The 16,764-nt window shown below is 37.5% G+C and overlaps 1 protein-coding gene across 2 annotated transcripts in view; it reads left to right on the top strand.

The window, feature by feature from the left end:
- JADE1 (jade family PHD finger 1) overlaps positions 1 to 16,764 on the top strand; it is a 165,716-nt gene that overhangs the window by 22,862 nt on the left and 126,090 nt on the right. The window contains exon 1 of one of the 2 annotated variants that reach the window (XM_081959357.1): positions 105 to 256. The exons of the other annotated variant lie outside the window; for it this stretch is intronic. The gene's annotated coding sequence lies outside the window, so the exon portion shown is untranslated. Of the gene's footprint in view, positions 1 to 104; positions 257 to 16,764 lie in introns of those variants that run through there. 2 annotated transcript variants of the gene reach the window in all.

Here is a 16,764-nt window from a genome sequence, read left to right as displayed (position 1 = left end):
AATCATGAAGCAGAAAAACGCGCCTGCGTCCGTCCTCCCCTTCCCCGCCCCCCTCCCTTTATATTGACAAAAACCTTCGCTCCTCGGTGTCTGTCTGTTTGGAGTTTGGCGGGTGGTTGGAGTTGCTGAAGTGTAGGCGTGCTTGATGGACTCTGACGTTGCTGTGAGCTGAGCTTGTATCCCTCGAACGCTTTTCGTTTTATCATCATTACTATAAATACACTCTAGGGTCCCGCCCTGCAGCATAAAGCAGACGGTACATACTATAGTTGCTTATTTGGAGGAGGATTTTCAGGGCGGAGTTTCAATGTCCTTTCTCCAGGGGAGAAGATGTACAATTTCCTAAGTCTCAGCCTTTACCCAACCGGATGCCCTCCGGTTGTTTGGACCTCAACACCTATAATTTTCGGTGGAATTGGCTAGGGGCTGTGACTAGTGATCTCATTTATTAATAAATGAGCTACTATTGCTGTATGAGGACATAAATAATGATCAGCAGGTCTTGTCTGAATCAGCCACAGAACACACAAAGCTTAATAATGCTTAATATTATCTTGAATTCACTCAGCCACAATTTCCAGAGACTTTTTATTAACAATTGCTGAAAGATGCACCTGCTTCTGCATAAGTATAAGTAGAATCTTTATTGTCATTGTACTTAAATACAACAAAATTGGTTTTAACCTGACGGGCAAAATTATAACAGAAATGAAAAAAGAAAGAAAAAAAAACCTAGCGTATGCATGGAGTGATTGTGGTTGTATTTAAAAGTTTCACAGCCCAAGGATAGAAACTATCTTTAAACCTTTGTTCGGCTGGCTATATTTTGATGTCTTCTGCCCGATGGTAGAAGTGCAAAGAGAGACTGACCAGGGTGTGAATCATCTCTGAGTATCTTCCTTACTCTGCTAAAGCAGCGAGATCTGGCGATGTCCAGTGGTGTCGGAGGGCAACCAATGGTTTCTTGTGCCAAATTGATCACTCTGTAGTGCCTTCCTGTCTGCAGCTGTTAAACCAGCATACCATACTGTAACACAATATGTGGGAACACTTTCTGTGGTGGACCAATAGAAAGAGGTCATCAGCCGTTGTTACACCTGATTTTTTCGCAGGACTCTAAGGAAATGAAGTCTCTTTTGGGCCTTTCCAATCACCAGAGACGTTATTTTTCCAGGTGAGATCTTGACTAATAAGCAGTCCCAAGAATTTAAAAGAGGAAGCCCTCTCCACACAGCCTCCCTTGATATACAGTGGGGCAAGTTCTTCTCTGTGCTTCCAGAAATCTAGCACCTCTCTAAAAGCAACTCTTTTAAGAGAATTCAAAGATTTTTTCCAAGTAATGTTGGAGGATTGCTTGACACTTGATTTCATACTAAATGTATAACTATCTCTACATAAAAGCTGTGTATGCTTTAAGTAGTTTGATTAAAATAATTTTATAGTGCTTTTTTTACAAAAGCATATTTTTATAATGTATCAAAATATTTTAAAATTGCTTTAAAGCAAAGCTGTATTTAAAAGTTTAGTGAGTAATTTACAGGAAAAGCGTTATAGCATTAGATAGACTCGTGCAATTTTCAATGAATTAATGGATGGCTAATTTCATATTGTACAACAAGTTTGCTGCCGGATTTCTAGGAAGCTACAGTTTGAGATAAAGGATTTATGTCATATACACTATATATAGACACAGAAGATGAGACCAGATTCTATAAATCAACAGCATCTTGTGTGCTGCTTGGCTTTTAGAAGATGTAATGTGGAATTATCTGCTGACCTGGCAATTTCAAATGGTTTCATATTTTTTTGGACATGGGGTAGTTTACAATGTTTGGCTTCAGACACTTCAAGCGCATGTGGCAGGTAAATTATTTCCTTAAATAAATGAATACTGAAGGATTAGTTATTTATTATTGTATATTAATTATTATAATTGTTTAATAGGTCCTCAACTTAAGACCAATCACACAGCATCATAAGATGTTATGATGGACTCCTCAAAAGCTATTTATGACCAGTTATGGCTTCTGAAGTACTCCTATGGTTGTTTGTGTTTATGACAGATTTCTGGTATGCTGCAGCACCTCCCTGCCTATCTCCCCCATTCCCCTCATGGGTCCCATAAGGCTTGGGCCTACTTCTAACTACACCAAGCCCCACACCCTCCTCTTTATCTTTCAAAGGTCTCTGGAGCTTGGATTAGGGAAGGGGGAACATGCTGCTCCTGGGCCATATGGTGTGATCGTGGAAGTGGCCACCAGAAAATGCCAACTGCTTCTAGGATCGTGTAATGCAGCCCAGGAATACAGAACGATGCTCTGCTGCTTATACAAGTTCCAGAAAGCTCCACAGTGATCTGCAATTGTCTGGAACTCATGTTAAGAAAGCAGGATAAGCCCCTCCATTCCAGGGCCATGTGGCATGATTTTAGAAGAGGCTGCCATTTTAACCCACAATTCAATGCAGCCATCCAGGAAATAGTGGCTTCTTCCTCGATTGCACCATGCAGCCCAAGAACAAAGAGGCATGCTTTCCTTCCCTAACCTGAGCGCTGAAGATCTTTGAAAGACAGGTGTGTGATGAAAGTGAGGAAGAGAGTGTGGGGCCAGTGGGATGGGAAGCAGACCCAAGGAATGCAAAATGGAGTGCCTCGGGATGGGGGAGGCCCAGTGCAGGGCCTGCACTAGGCCTTCCCAAGCCTTTTCCCAGGGCTCCTGAGACCACCCTGTGGTCCACTTAGCAATCCATGAGTTTGTTTAATGACCATATTGGAAAGAGCAGGGATGGAGGTACATAAGTGAGGTTACAGTGTTTCACTTAACAGCTATCATAACTTTCAATTGTGTTTGATTTCTACTATGGTCATGAGTCGAGGACTAGTTTCAACAAAAGATGTTCATAAATCTCTAAATATAATCAATAAGAATACAGTGATATTTTAGAATTTAAAAATAGTATGATTTCTAATCAATAGTCTAAAATACCAGAAGATAAAAATAAATAGCAAGTCATGTAGACACAAAAATATTTGATGATAAGAAAATATGTTAGATTCAGCATTACAAAACCCTAAACTGAATTGGGATTGTGCTGAATTTTCTATTGGTAACTATGCGAGTTTTCTAGATTCACTTAGCCATCAATTAGGTGATGTAAGCCTGTCCTCGTTGTGCACCATAATTATGTTTTTGAATAAGGGTTTTGTGGATCATTTTTGGGGTTTTATTGCATGTTGTTAGCCACCTAGGATAATTATGTATAATTATGTATAAGATAGGAAGCCATAAAATTAATAACTCTTATTAGCATAAGAATAGGATGACTCCAGGAGTGCAATGGCCAAGTGGTTAAGACACTGGGCTTGTCTACTGGAAGGTTGGCAGTTCAAGATGCAAGTACTGCATGAGTATTTCATCAAGTGATATAGCAAACCAGAAAAGCCATGATTTATTGATTGCAAATTTGGCTGGCTATATTTCAACCACTATGTAGCGGTTTACTGTTTTGAACAGCAGTCTGATCTGAATCAAAGACACTGTGCCTGGTTGGGAAAACTGAAGATGAAACAAGATCCTGAGACATGATTTTTTTAAAGTTTATAGACAAAGTCCTATAAGGGGAGTTAACCATAAGTTAAAATTTCTCATGCTGCTAATGACAAGTGATTTAGGGATTAGGTAAATAAAGAGTACTACTAGGCTCTCCAAACTAGGTGCAAATCTCACCCAATCCCCCCAACTGTACATACCTTAACTATGCTTGAACTTAACAGTAGCAGGAGTCTCTTAGACATTGCAGCTAAATAAGAATATTTTACAACTTATATTGAAATCACTTTTTGTAAAATAATGCAATCCCTTTATATGCCTACATACCTCTTACTTTTTCTTTCCTCATATTCCAGGTTGCAATGAATTCTTGGTTCTGTCTTTATGGCCTTGAAGCCCCATTTGATGGTTCTTGACATAAATGGAACTACTTGCTCTTGGCTTAGTCTCATGAGTGCAAACTGAAATTGGGTGGGTCTGTCAGTAGTACAAGTCAGGGTTTGGATATCATGGTTAACACAATAACAATGTTGCAGCTATTGTTGTTTAGAGTTACTGTCATGTAGAATCAATAACAATATTGCAGTATTGCTGCAGCATCATTGTAGGCAATAATTTATGAAAAGTTTGGCCTTTAGTGGCTTCCCGTAATTGTTAATGTATTTAAAAAGGTAAGGAAATGTGTTAAAGACTTGTTTTGTTCCCAGTAAAACAATACATACAATTAAAAAAAAACTTGAAACTATTACATTATGTAAAGAAACTTGATATATATTCAACAATTTCTAATGCAGAGTTGACTGAAGACATGTAAGCATAAAACTTGGTATGGCTGCCTTGCATTTCATTTAGGAACTAGTTTTTCAATTGTTGTAAAACATGTTAATTATCTGGGTGTGAAAAACTGGAATTTCTTTCATAATTGCCAATGCATGGTAATGCATTTTGTAAATTAGGATGTAGCTCAAACAAAGGATGCTTCCTGTGTAAATAAACTAACACCTTCACATTGAAAGTCTGTTTAGACATTCCCAAACATTTGTTTAACACCCAGATGATAGACATACAAAAAAGTTCAGGGATTTCATTAAATTGTCCCTTTACATTGCAAGAAGTCTTAGAGCTTTACTTTTTTCAGGGTCAGCCTCCTTACCCTAATAACAATAGCTCTTTCCAAGTTAATGGTTAACTCAAACAACATACATCAGGACACACATGCCTTATCTTATTTAATATTGCTGAGTGTTTTACTGCTGCACTAATAGATATACCTGATTCTCATCAAACATTCTCCCTGCTATTCCCAATTACTGAGAGAAACAATGACTCACCAAGCAGATATTATTCATAATCCTAAAATTCTTACCTCAAATAGATATTATTTTGAATTTCTCTAAATATCGAATGCACATGGTACAAATCTAATGCACATGGTGTACAAGTTATGTTCAAATCTATTCAAATGTAATGCATATGATGCACAAGTTATATTCAAAATAATTGGCTCTACTTAATATTATTCACATGTTTGCAATAATTTGCTGTGAAAGCCAAACACACATTCTCACCCCAGCTTGTAAACTACTAGTAACAGAACAATGAGAAATGGGAAGCCTATGCTATCTGGAGAACTGGATTAGAATACTGCATGCAAATGCAGTATCTCCAGCATAGGCTCTTGTGTGCAAGCATTAGAATAGCAGTACAACATAATTCCAAAGAGAAATCATAACTCACCAAATATATCAATAACTGTGTGGCATAATATTTATGTTTACAATATGACATGGTATGCATATCATAATGGTTGGAAAGAGAGAAGGTGTTAGAAGCAATACTGCTTATTGTGGACCAATAGCTTTACAATAGATGTGGGCTTCTGTTGTCCCTGAATTTGTTCATTTTTTTCTGTCCAGTTTTCAATCTATAAATATACCTAGCTCTTAATGCTCATGTCATTAGGATGTTTTAAAAATAAATTCTTCTCATCACCAATACCTGGGCGAAGCAGAGATATGTTCTGCTTTCCGTCCTGCATATGAAGAGAATTATCTCCCTCTATCTAATTTATTTCTTACTCTTCATGTCTTGACTAATTCAGTTTTCAAAGCCCACCGAAATAATTTTTCTATGCAATTGATTTTGATGGCTAAAGCTATATATTATACTGAATTTTTCATATAATTTGATGATTAAAATGTACATTTATATTTGGTTCACTTTTATATAATAATGTAATACGAGCTGTTGTGCTACATACTAGTTTAAATTCATTTTCACAATAGTGATTAAAAACATCTAATAATGTTAACTAATATGAATCTGTTCTTTCATTACTGATATATCAGCAAATTAATAGCAGGATGACCTTATAAGATGCTATACAGGAATAATTAACCTACAACATAAAATCATAGTAACAAAGAACGCAAGATACCTTGGAGATCTTTTACTCTAATCTCCTTCAGAAATCCAGTATTAAAGTAGCTCTGTCAAATCTCCAGTCAATCAATCATGCAATCCATTAAAGCATTTTAATGCTTTAGCTCTTTGGAGAAGTCTGTAATACTGTGAAAGGTGGAGGGGGGAGAGAAAAGAGGATGACTAGCATCAGAGTGCATGTTAGTTACATTTCTGAAGGGTATACCTTTGGAAAATCTGAAGGACTAATTTGAGGACGAATCATCTTGGAAAATCTATGTGGTTGCTAAGAACTGACACCAACTTGATGGTTCATTATCAATATAAATCAATTGTAGCTTAAAACAATAAGAAATGTTTTTTTAAATGCAAAAAAAAGTGAAGAGTAAAGAGTAAACTGAAGAATAAACAATAAAATGTACATAGCAAATGATACAGTAGACCTGCAGTATGTAAGTTGGCTTTCTTTGTGGGAGTGCTTCATCAATAAGTTAAAAGTAATAAGCTCCTCATTAGTGGTTTAATAAATCCTTTTTTAAAAACTTTCCTGAAGTATCCATGTTGGAGAAATAAAAAACGAAGAAGCACATAGGACAGTGATGGTGAATCTTTTATCCTCCGAGTGCCCAAACTGCATGCGTGCATGCCCAAACTGAAAGGTGTGTGCACGCAAATGCATGCGTGAACATGCACACGCATGTGCAGCAGAGACCCGAAGACCAACTGGCTGGCAGGAGGCGGGGCATCCCAACACTGGTAGCGCAGCAAGAGTTAAGATCTTTTTCTTTTGTGAACTTCTGTCTCGTTGTTTGCAGGGAAACAAGCTCACGAAAGAAACGCCAGAGTAGCCCTGTGTACCACCTTTGGCACGTGTGCCATAGGTTTGCCATCATGGGTTTAGCAAAACAAATTGTTTCAGGTTCAAGAATAGGAGAGTAAAAATGTACCATTCCTTTTGTTCCATGATTTCATTCCTTTTGTTCCATGATTTCTGAAGAGAAATCATTCATAGCTATATGATCTGGTATGTTGACTGAAATATAAGATAAAAAGCAAATGTCAGCAAAGTTAATCGTTTTGATTACTCATAATGAATTCTCTATTTTTGTTTGTTTTTGTTTTACTTAGGGCTTGTGTGTGAGAGAGAAAAAGAGCAGGGGAGAAATGTATTCTTGAGTTTTGGACTCAAGCCATGTTTTGATCTTTGTTGCTTTGGTAACAAATCTCTCTTCTCTTTGACAAGGTCATTCTCTTTATTCTCTATAATTACTTTAGAATTAACTTTTATTTGGTCTGTATATCAGTGAACTTCTCATAATGTCAATAAAAGCCCAAATCTACAAACAGTAATGTATCCTAGATTCCTATATTTTAAAAAGAGTTCACCATGATGAATATTATGTGAGATTCCTAAAATTATATGCAGGTTGAAGATAAATGTGCAGATGGGCTACAATTTTAAAAGTCACATTTTCTCCCTGTTATTTTAAGGGATGTAATATATGATAAATTAGGAAATGAAAATGAAACATTGATCCATCTAAAAATGGTTGGTCATTATGCTGGAAGTGTAAATTGAGGGTGGAAGATCTTATCCACATGATACTTGGTTTGTTCCATTATTGTCCTATATTCTTTAATACTCAGAAACTGTTAATAAAATTTTGAATAGAATAAAATGAATCAAATGCAAGAATGTGTTTTTTTTATTTAGATACCAATAATTTGAATGCTTTTATATATGAAAAACTGAATTGAAATGCAACCAAAAAGTAAGCACCATCCTGGATTTATAGATTTAAACTGATGACATCTGTCTGCTCTCTGCTTAGAAACACTCTCTTGCAAAAAGTCTGTCGAGATTCTCAGTCATCCAGGTCATGGTTGTCTCTTTACCAATGTAATCAATATTTATCTTACAATCAAGATTTAGCATCATTTAAAAATGAAGCTTTTTATACATTATATTAATTCTTGATTCTTTCTTCCTCCTTCTCCTCCTTCACATTACAGAAATTCAAATGTTTGAATTTCTCTAATGTGAAGAATATGACACTCTTTGGTGCCATCTGTTGGTTAGTCAGATTTAGTAGTCCAACCTTTATGCTCATCCTTATCTCGTTCAGTCAGGCCTTTGTAGGGAAAAAAAAGAATTTTATTATCTACTGTTCATTATGCAACATCATATGATGAGAACAACTTGGGACATAGATAAATTTGACTGCCAAACTAAAAAAAAATGCAAATGAATATTCACAAAGTTACATTTGCTGGTTGAAAACAACTTAGATATTTTTTAGAAATAAACTAAACCAAACCAAACGAAACGCAGAAGAAGCAGAAGTTGAATAGTATTCTGGAAATGTGTAGCACCCTATTAATTCAATACCAAATAAACTATATTAATCATCTGAGACAGAAATCCTGAAGTTGGAAATAAAATAGCATTTGGAAGAACAGGAAAATTTTCATGTATACAAAATAAAGCAGGAGACAAGCTAAAAAAGCTTTTTCTTGAAAAAGTACATGTATACAATTACTGAGAATTTTTATACACTTTATGTGGCAACATAATGCTATGAAATTGTCAGGTGTGAAGAATCGGGAACACAGGTTAAATTCCAGTTAATTTGACTTATTGTTCATGTCTATACATAAGAATCTAGTCAAGTAATGATCAGCACTAAATTGATGCTAAATAAGAGTTAATGGAATTCAAAGGTACACGACTTGAATTGCTTGTGGGAACTTAATGACCCCAGGCTGATTCCTTTCTTGACTCAGCCCTGAGGCTTTGCTTCTTCTACAGAAATATTTTTTTACAGAATTTTATTTTTTATTAGTTTGACACCTCATGGGTTGGTAGGGACATAAATTTAATACAACATAAAAATAGCACTTAAAAATCTAATATCCCAGTACTGAAATGTACCATGTATAATTATTGACTCTGTTTGGAAAAATGTAGTTTTCAGCATGTAACTATGTCAGTAGAAACCAGTCAGTCAGTCACTAAAAGAGAGGCCTGAAATAGGCCACTCTGTGTTTCTTTTCAGATTAATGCCAAACCATTAATATACCCATTCATTAGGTTCAAACATATAACTGGTTCTATTTTTATCTAAAGGTAACCTAGTCCCACCTTCATTTTGCCAATGTCTATGCTAAAACTTCACAGGAGATTGTGCTGAATGTTTTGCTGAAGGTACACCAGGTCCATCATATTATATGGTTGACTATGGTATTATAACAAAAAAGATTCAGATTGGTTTAACGCAATTTATTTTTTTGTTATATTCAGCTGGTTCTTTCCAAGTATTATTTTAAGACCCTTAAACTAACTTTTAAATAATTTATTCCTGACTTTTTAATAATGTATTCCAATGACAACATCAAGCTGGCCAGTTTGCAGTTACCTGGCTTCTTTTCCTTCCTCCTTTTATGAGAGAGAAACATTTTGCTCTTCTTGAATCCTCTGGCAATATGCCCATATACTCCATGTTTTTTTTCAAAAATATTAGAAAACTGATATTCATAAGCTCCTTCAAACTCCTTAGCTTTTAATTGGTCTGGTTTTGGTAGCTTAAATCTCTTCATTTAGCAGATTTTCCAGTGGAAGAGAGGGAGTGGTCACTTGTGGGTATTCTCATAGCCTGATTGGTCCAAAGACTGAGAGCAAACGCTTAAATACTCCTGCTTTCCTTTCCTTCCCAGTTTCCTCTCAGTCTTTTTGGTCCAATCACTTGAGAATCTGGGGACGGTGATAGATTCGGAGGAGGGGGTGGTTCGTCTGGCCGTCTTCGGATAGGGAACGGCTCTGGCACCGTCTGGATGTTCGTCGGGCCTTGCACATTTATCTCCGGCGGACGGCGGAGCTCCGTAGGTCGGAGGCTTTGTTTGTTTCTTTTCAGCCTAGGACCTTGGGGGCTAGGGTGTCTTCGGCCACCATTGGCCGTTGGCTTCGTCAAGCCATCCAGGAGGCTTATGGGGCGGCGGGGCGTCCCGTTCCCTCTGGGATAACGGCCCATTCCACTAGAAGTGCCGTGACTACGGCGGCATGGGCCACTAGGGCCCCCCTTGAAGACATCTGTCGGGCCGCCACTTGGGCGTCCCCGACACCGTTCATCCGACATTATCGTCTGGATTTGTTCGCTTCGGCGGATGCTTCCTTTGGAAGGAGGGTGTTGCAAAGGGTGGTAGCAGATACTCCCCTTGGGCCATAGTTAGTGGTTAAGTTATCCCTCCCTTGGGACTGAGCTTTGGTATGTCCCACACGTGACCACTCCCTCTCTTCCACTGGAAAAAGAACGTTGGTCTTACCTGAACGTGTCTTTTCAGAGGAAGAGAGGGAGTGGTCATGACCCGCCCTGTTTTTGGTGTTGGGGCCAAGGGGAGCTCGGGATCCCCCTGGGGGGGGAGGTTGTGTTGTCTGTGTTTATTGTTCCAGTTCTGCCGTTCGCCTTCGAGGAAACTAGGAAGGAAAGGAAAGCAGGAGTATTTAAGTGTTTGCTCTCAGTCTTTGGACCAATCAGGCTATGAGAATACCCACACGTGACCACTCCCTCTCTTCCTCTGAAAAGACACGTTCAGGTAAGACCAACGTTCTTTCTCCCTAACTATTTTTTACTTACCTTATGCTGGTCTTTCCTTGTATCGGTTATTTATCCAACATATATTTGAACATAGAACCTCTTCCGGGAGAAGACTGAAACAAAATAGGTATTGAGGGGCTCTATTCTTACTCTGCCACACATTACCTGTTGCTATCCTGCTATGTCCTAGCAGTGGGTGAAGCCCTTTGTTGCTTTCAAAAAAAGTCTTTGTTGCTTTGTTGCTTTATGAATATTTAGATATTAGTCACTTGGTTATATATCTCCTTGGTAATTGCAGCCGTTTTCCATTTCTTATACATATCCCTTTTAATCCCTAGCTCAGTTAAAAAACTTAAAAAAACAAATCTTAATCTTCTTTTTTCTATAAGAATCATATACTGCCAGTATTTTATTTTTGAGCAGCTCCCATTCACTTGTATTCCTTTGGTATGAGAATTTCTATCCATGGAATCTCTAAGTTTGTTGAAATTTGTACATTTAGGACTGTGCTCCAATTTCTTTTACTGTAGTATCTTGAACCTCAAGATGATGTGGTCATTTAACATAATCACAGCAGTAACACAGAACTGAATTAGCAACAGCTTGGCAGCATTTTCCCAAATTTCATTCCGTTAGGAGTCATGGGTCCCAGATTTTAGACGCATTTTGAAAATTAGCTAATTTGAGGTAATGGTTGTTCTACGGTGCACTGTTTCCCAGGTTAAAAGTTATGGGAATGAGAGTTTTGGTAGTTTGCTGTATACATTTTCCCCATTTTCTTATCTATCATTCATTAGTTATATTTTGTTCTTGGTTTCTATTCATGATCCCTTATTATGCAAAGTCTGTTTTCATTTCTTTGCTATTATTAACTGTGCCTCTGTTAGCATGACCCATTGAATCAAAAGATAACCAACTGCATTTTAATTTAAGTGTTCTATGTGACTGGAGTGCATGTGATCACTTTATGATTCAGCTCATAATTCAGACAAGCTGGTAACCTGAGTATATCATGCTCAAGATTAACATGGGAAAGCATGTAATGCAAACAGAACCTCTGTCTTTAAATATCTAAGGTCTAACAAAATCAGAGGTGTAAAAGAATGACTACAACAAAATAACTCTGTAGGTTATTAAGATAATATTTGGAATCTTCTATCAAGCAAAATGTTTCTGAAAATGACCAAAAGGTGGCAGCACTAAGCATTGCAAAGATTTTCAAATGTATTTTCTATTCTAAAATGTTTGGCTTCTAATGTTTATAGCTCCTTACTGGAACAGAGTCCAGTGTCATGTAAAATTACATGATTTTAAAAGTGATCTTAAATCTGCATTAATACCACATTTAAAATGCTACTATGCATACACTAATCATTGCTTAATTCCTGAATCACATGCCACAGAAACTCCTGGAATGTCATGCATATTTTTCTTCAGATCTTACATTCTTGCCAGTAAAAGAAAGGGAGGGAAAAAGAGGGAGAGGGAGATAGTGCAAAGCAGTCTTTAAAATATTGGCAGTGTTTGTACATCTCCAAGTAACTGATGGCAAAAGCCTTGGAAGCTGGACTGTGATTGCTGACTGTTTTTTGCTTCTATTGTTTCAGTTACTTGTGCTCTTGACATAGCTGTAGCTAGAGCTAAAAGCTTTTTAGCATTATCTAAAAGCCATAGATTTAGGGTTAGGATTCCTTGCTATATGTAGGTAAGAGACATGTTCTTGCTGGAAAGCATTCACCTATAATGGAGTTGCACATTATGGTTCCTGACTTTTTATATCATAGGAAATAAGGTATTCTAGTCAATTGTACAAATCCTAATTAAATAAACCCTGACAGCACAGTCTAACCTATCGAATAACATGTCTCAGCATACAGGAAGTGTGAATACAACCACTATCGCTGTGTCTGATAGAAGTTGATGAAGTTGTATACACCAGAGGTGGTATTCCGCAGTTTCTGACCAGTTCTGGCAGTAATCTTCCCCTGGAGTCGAGAGGTAATGGAGATTTTAAAGTACCCTTCCCCTGCCACACCCACCAAGCCACACTCACAGAACTGGTAGTAAAAAATTTGAATCCCACCACTGTTATACACCCATCATACCTTTGTATCATTGCACAAATGATGCAAATCACATTATCCACATCATTTGAGTGATGAAGCTAAGACATACAGTACATGGTATCATTTAGTGTGCAACCACCCATAACCATTATGTAGCAACATGATTCCAAAGCAGGGCTGTCAAACTCCTGGCCCATGGGTTGCGTCACACCACACCTGATTTAATGAAGGGGAAAAACATCCCAATATGTCATGTGATGATGCTATGACAACGTGAGTTTGACACCCCTGCTCAAAAGCTTTCCTAAATAGAATTTTATTGGCTACCTAAAAGTGAGTGTTGACTAAACCAGGCTACTCTTTTTTAAATGGGAGCTTTCTTAATAATGGGATTAGAGTTTTATATATGTATCTAGCTCAACTGGCCCTCACCTTTTGAAGTCCAACTCAAGCTAATTTGAATAATTTTATCTATCAGAAAATTCCTTAAATTGTCTCTGTTAGTGTTTATTTTGTTCCATTCTTTCATTTATTGCCACAACGTAATCCTTAACTTTTTACATGTTTGATTGGATTTCCCAACAGTGGTTTACACATCTCATCTGCCATTTTGCCTCCCAGAGCTTTTCTGAAAACCAGGCAACCCCACAAGATTGACTGTGGACGTTGACTGGTAAAAAAATTCATTTGAGTCTCCCCTAGTCTAATCCCACTGTACTGCCTCTCATTGAAAGGGGACAGTGACTATATAGACTTCTGGAATACTAAAAGTCATCTTCAAGCTTCAGGCTCTGAAACTTAGTACATACTTATCTCACTTTTCACTTATTTGGTTATATCTTATCCAATTTTAGGTATTTCTGTTTTGTTTTTAATTTTAGTAATTACCGTATCTCATTTGCTTCTTTATTTATATTTTCTACTAATTTGTGCTTTTGGAATTATACCTATTGTAAAATGGGTGGAAAACAGGGACGTGCGGGCAGGGGAGGCAGAGCCTCACCACTCTCATCATGAAAAGAAAAAAAAAGGGAAAAGGGGAAAGGCACACGTGGTCCAATTCCCTGCCTTCCTGAAGGGGACCGCAGAGCGCGCTCCGCCGACTCGCACTCCACATCCCCTTCATGTTGACTCAGGAAGGCAGGAAATGGGACCACGTGTGCAGGAGGCTGAGGCTGCCTCAGCCTCCTGCACACGTGGTCCCATTCCCCCCCTTCCTGATGACGTCACCAGCCTCACCAGCCATAAACCTCACCGCACATCACTGGTGGAAAAATGTTACTTAGATAGAAAAATAGAACCTCTAAGTATTCAGGGATTATTTTCTTCTGATTGTTCAGTGTTAATCATAACAATTTTAATAGATCACAGCTATTGCCATTGATTATACATAACAAAAGGAAGAAAGCTGCCATTCAGGCATGTCTTTATTAATATAGATTCTGTAGACATGCTGTTAGATAATGTATTTTGGATCAACTGTATATCAGCATCTCTTTATAATTCAGAGGTTGACTCTTTCATTCCTTGGATTTTGGCATCTTATCTTGAGGAATTATACTCAAGGCATACTATTGATGAAAATTCTGAGTCATTCAGGTATTATTTGGAAGTTGACTCATGGCAACTGGACTTCTTTTCTTGTTTGCTTTGAAACATTTCACTGCTTACCCAAGTAGCTTCTTCAGACTAACTTGCCATTATTCAACTTCTAGTCAAGGCACATCCCTGTCTATATGTGTTTCATATAGTATCATAGGTGAATAGAAATAGTCAACTTATGACCACAATTATAGCTTGAATCTCAGTCATTGAGTGAAGCAGTTATTAAGTGAGATGATCGTGTGACCACTTTGCTCAATGACTGAAATCCCAGCACTCCTGTTTGCAGTCATTAAGCAATCTTCCAGGTTGTTGAGTGGATGGAGTGCCAGGTAAGAAATAAGGGGTGCCTTAGGGGTAGAATGGGGACTGAGAAGATCCACAGAAGGGGAGCTTCTTCAGGATTTTAGACTCTAGAAGGTAAAATCTTCATTCCTACAGGTCAACAAAAGATTTCCCTTCCATTATATCCACTGAGGGAAAATCATTTGCTGGCTACAGAAAAGGAGTTAAAATCCTGAAGATTTTATGGCTCTATTCCTGCAGCCCAGTGAAATTTCCTGTCCCTTCTAGCCTCTGGTGGGGGTGTGGACTTTCAGGATTTTTTTCCTGCAGCCCAATGAAGGATTCCCCACCCACAAGAGACAGAGGAGAGGGGAAATAGTTTGTTAGCCTAGAAATTTCATCTTTCAGTCAGCCCCTAGAGACAAGAGGGAATCTTCTTAGCAAATAGCAATAGCAATAGCTAGCAGCCTTTCCTGCCAGTTTCCCCATTGACTTTCTGGAGAAGCTGGCAGAGAAAATTGCAAATGGTGATCACATGTTTAGCTTGCTTGATCACCGGGCATAAGTGTGCCAAGCATCCAAATTGCAATCACATGACCATGGGGGGTGGGGTGGAGTGAGATGCTTTTTAACAGCAGGAAGGGCTTTATGACTCAGTAAGTATCCTTTAATTTCGTAGGATAAGAATAATTTTTATTTTTAAGATATGTATTTATACTTGCAACTTAGTAATCATAAAGTTAATCACCAATACTGTCATATGCATGTGTCTTGTTGGCTGTATTAAGGTTCAGCAGAAGATATACAGCACTTATTTCATAAGCTAGGTTTCCAGACAATGAATGGGGAGTTAATAGGAAAAATGGGATATATAATTCCCGATATATATAATATAAGTACTTGGCCTTCCCAAATGATATCAGAACAGATTGATGTTTCAGTAAAATGTGTCTAAAATAATGCTTTCACTTGTCTCAAGTCACCTGGTGTCAGAAATGTAAGAGCTTATGTTTTCACTGTTTCTGGTATATTTGGCTTTTTCTTAAAATTCATAGTATATGCTTGATGCTCTTTTTCTGAAAAGCCAATCTAACAAATGGCAATGGCTATTTCTATAATACTCCAGGCTTTATAGATGTTTGTCACAGACAATTTACAAGAGAGATTTTGCAATAGAGAATGTTCATTATCAGTGAGTAAAAAATCAAAATGAAGAAAAACTAAAAGTTAGTAATATGTCTAGGAAGGGAAGATTAAAAAATCAAGATGTAAAATGATTATATTTGTTTAATTTTTGTACTTACGTCTCTGTCCTTTGATTATAATACTTCTACAAAAAAAGTAGTTTATTGGCTTTTAAACTAATTAGTCATGCATCCCAAAAGGTGTGATGCAATATTAAAGTCCATTTTATATGCTTGGTAAAGTTTTCTCCTGTGGGCACTTCTAGCCACATGTGTACTTGACAAGTTATGCCCAAGTTGATTTTATATGAAGCTGACATCACTGAAATCTCTTCAAGAACTAGGAAAAGCCTGGAGGATAGATCATAAGATCAGCTTCAAGCTGTGCTGATGAGTAAACAATATTAATCCCTTTAGAATGGTTTATTAAAACCGTTTCCTGAAGACAGAGAAAATATTGTGAGTTATGGATGCTTGCCTCCATGTTCAGAATAATTAGATGCTTCTCTTTCCAGTCTGAATTTGAATAGTCAAGGATAAGAGGGAGAAAAGGTTACACACACAAAATAGACATTTGAAAATAGTTCCAGGGTAAATTAAGCAGGAAAAGATCAGAAAATGAGTAGGGAACATAAAAGGAATTCATTAAAAAAAGAGACAATCTACCTACCAATTCATCTGAATAATCCTCACTAAATAAAAGATCTATACAAGAGCGTGGCTTTCAATTCATTAATAGAGGGGATTGAGTTTCCTAGTTATTATTTATATGCCTCATTGCAGAAAGAGTTGATGCTGGCAGCTTTAAGGGAAAATTGGTCTTCTCCTTCCTTAAAAGGCTGTCTCTGGATCCATAGGGATTAGACAGCTACTGTGTCATTTTCAACTTACTCTTTGTGGTAAGGTGGTGGTGGTGGTGCAGGGCCAATAAATGAACACCTTAAATGATGCAGTTTATTGGCACTCATATGAGTCAGAGTTCAGGTTTGAATGGAGAACATAGATGCCATTGGTTGCTTTGGTTGATGACATATCAAGACCCGTACAAGGATAGCAAACCTGATCT

This window comes from Natrix helvetica (assembly GCF_964273705.1).
Source record: "Natrix helvetica genome assembly, chromosome: 7".
NCBI lineage: Eukaryota > Metazoa > Chordata > Lepidosauria > Squamata > Natricidae > Natrix > Natrix helvetica.
Note: the sequence above shows the minus strand (reverse complement) of the source record. Positions and strands in the feature narration are given on the sequence as shown.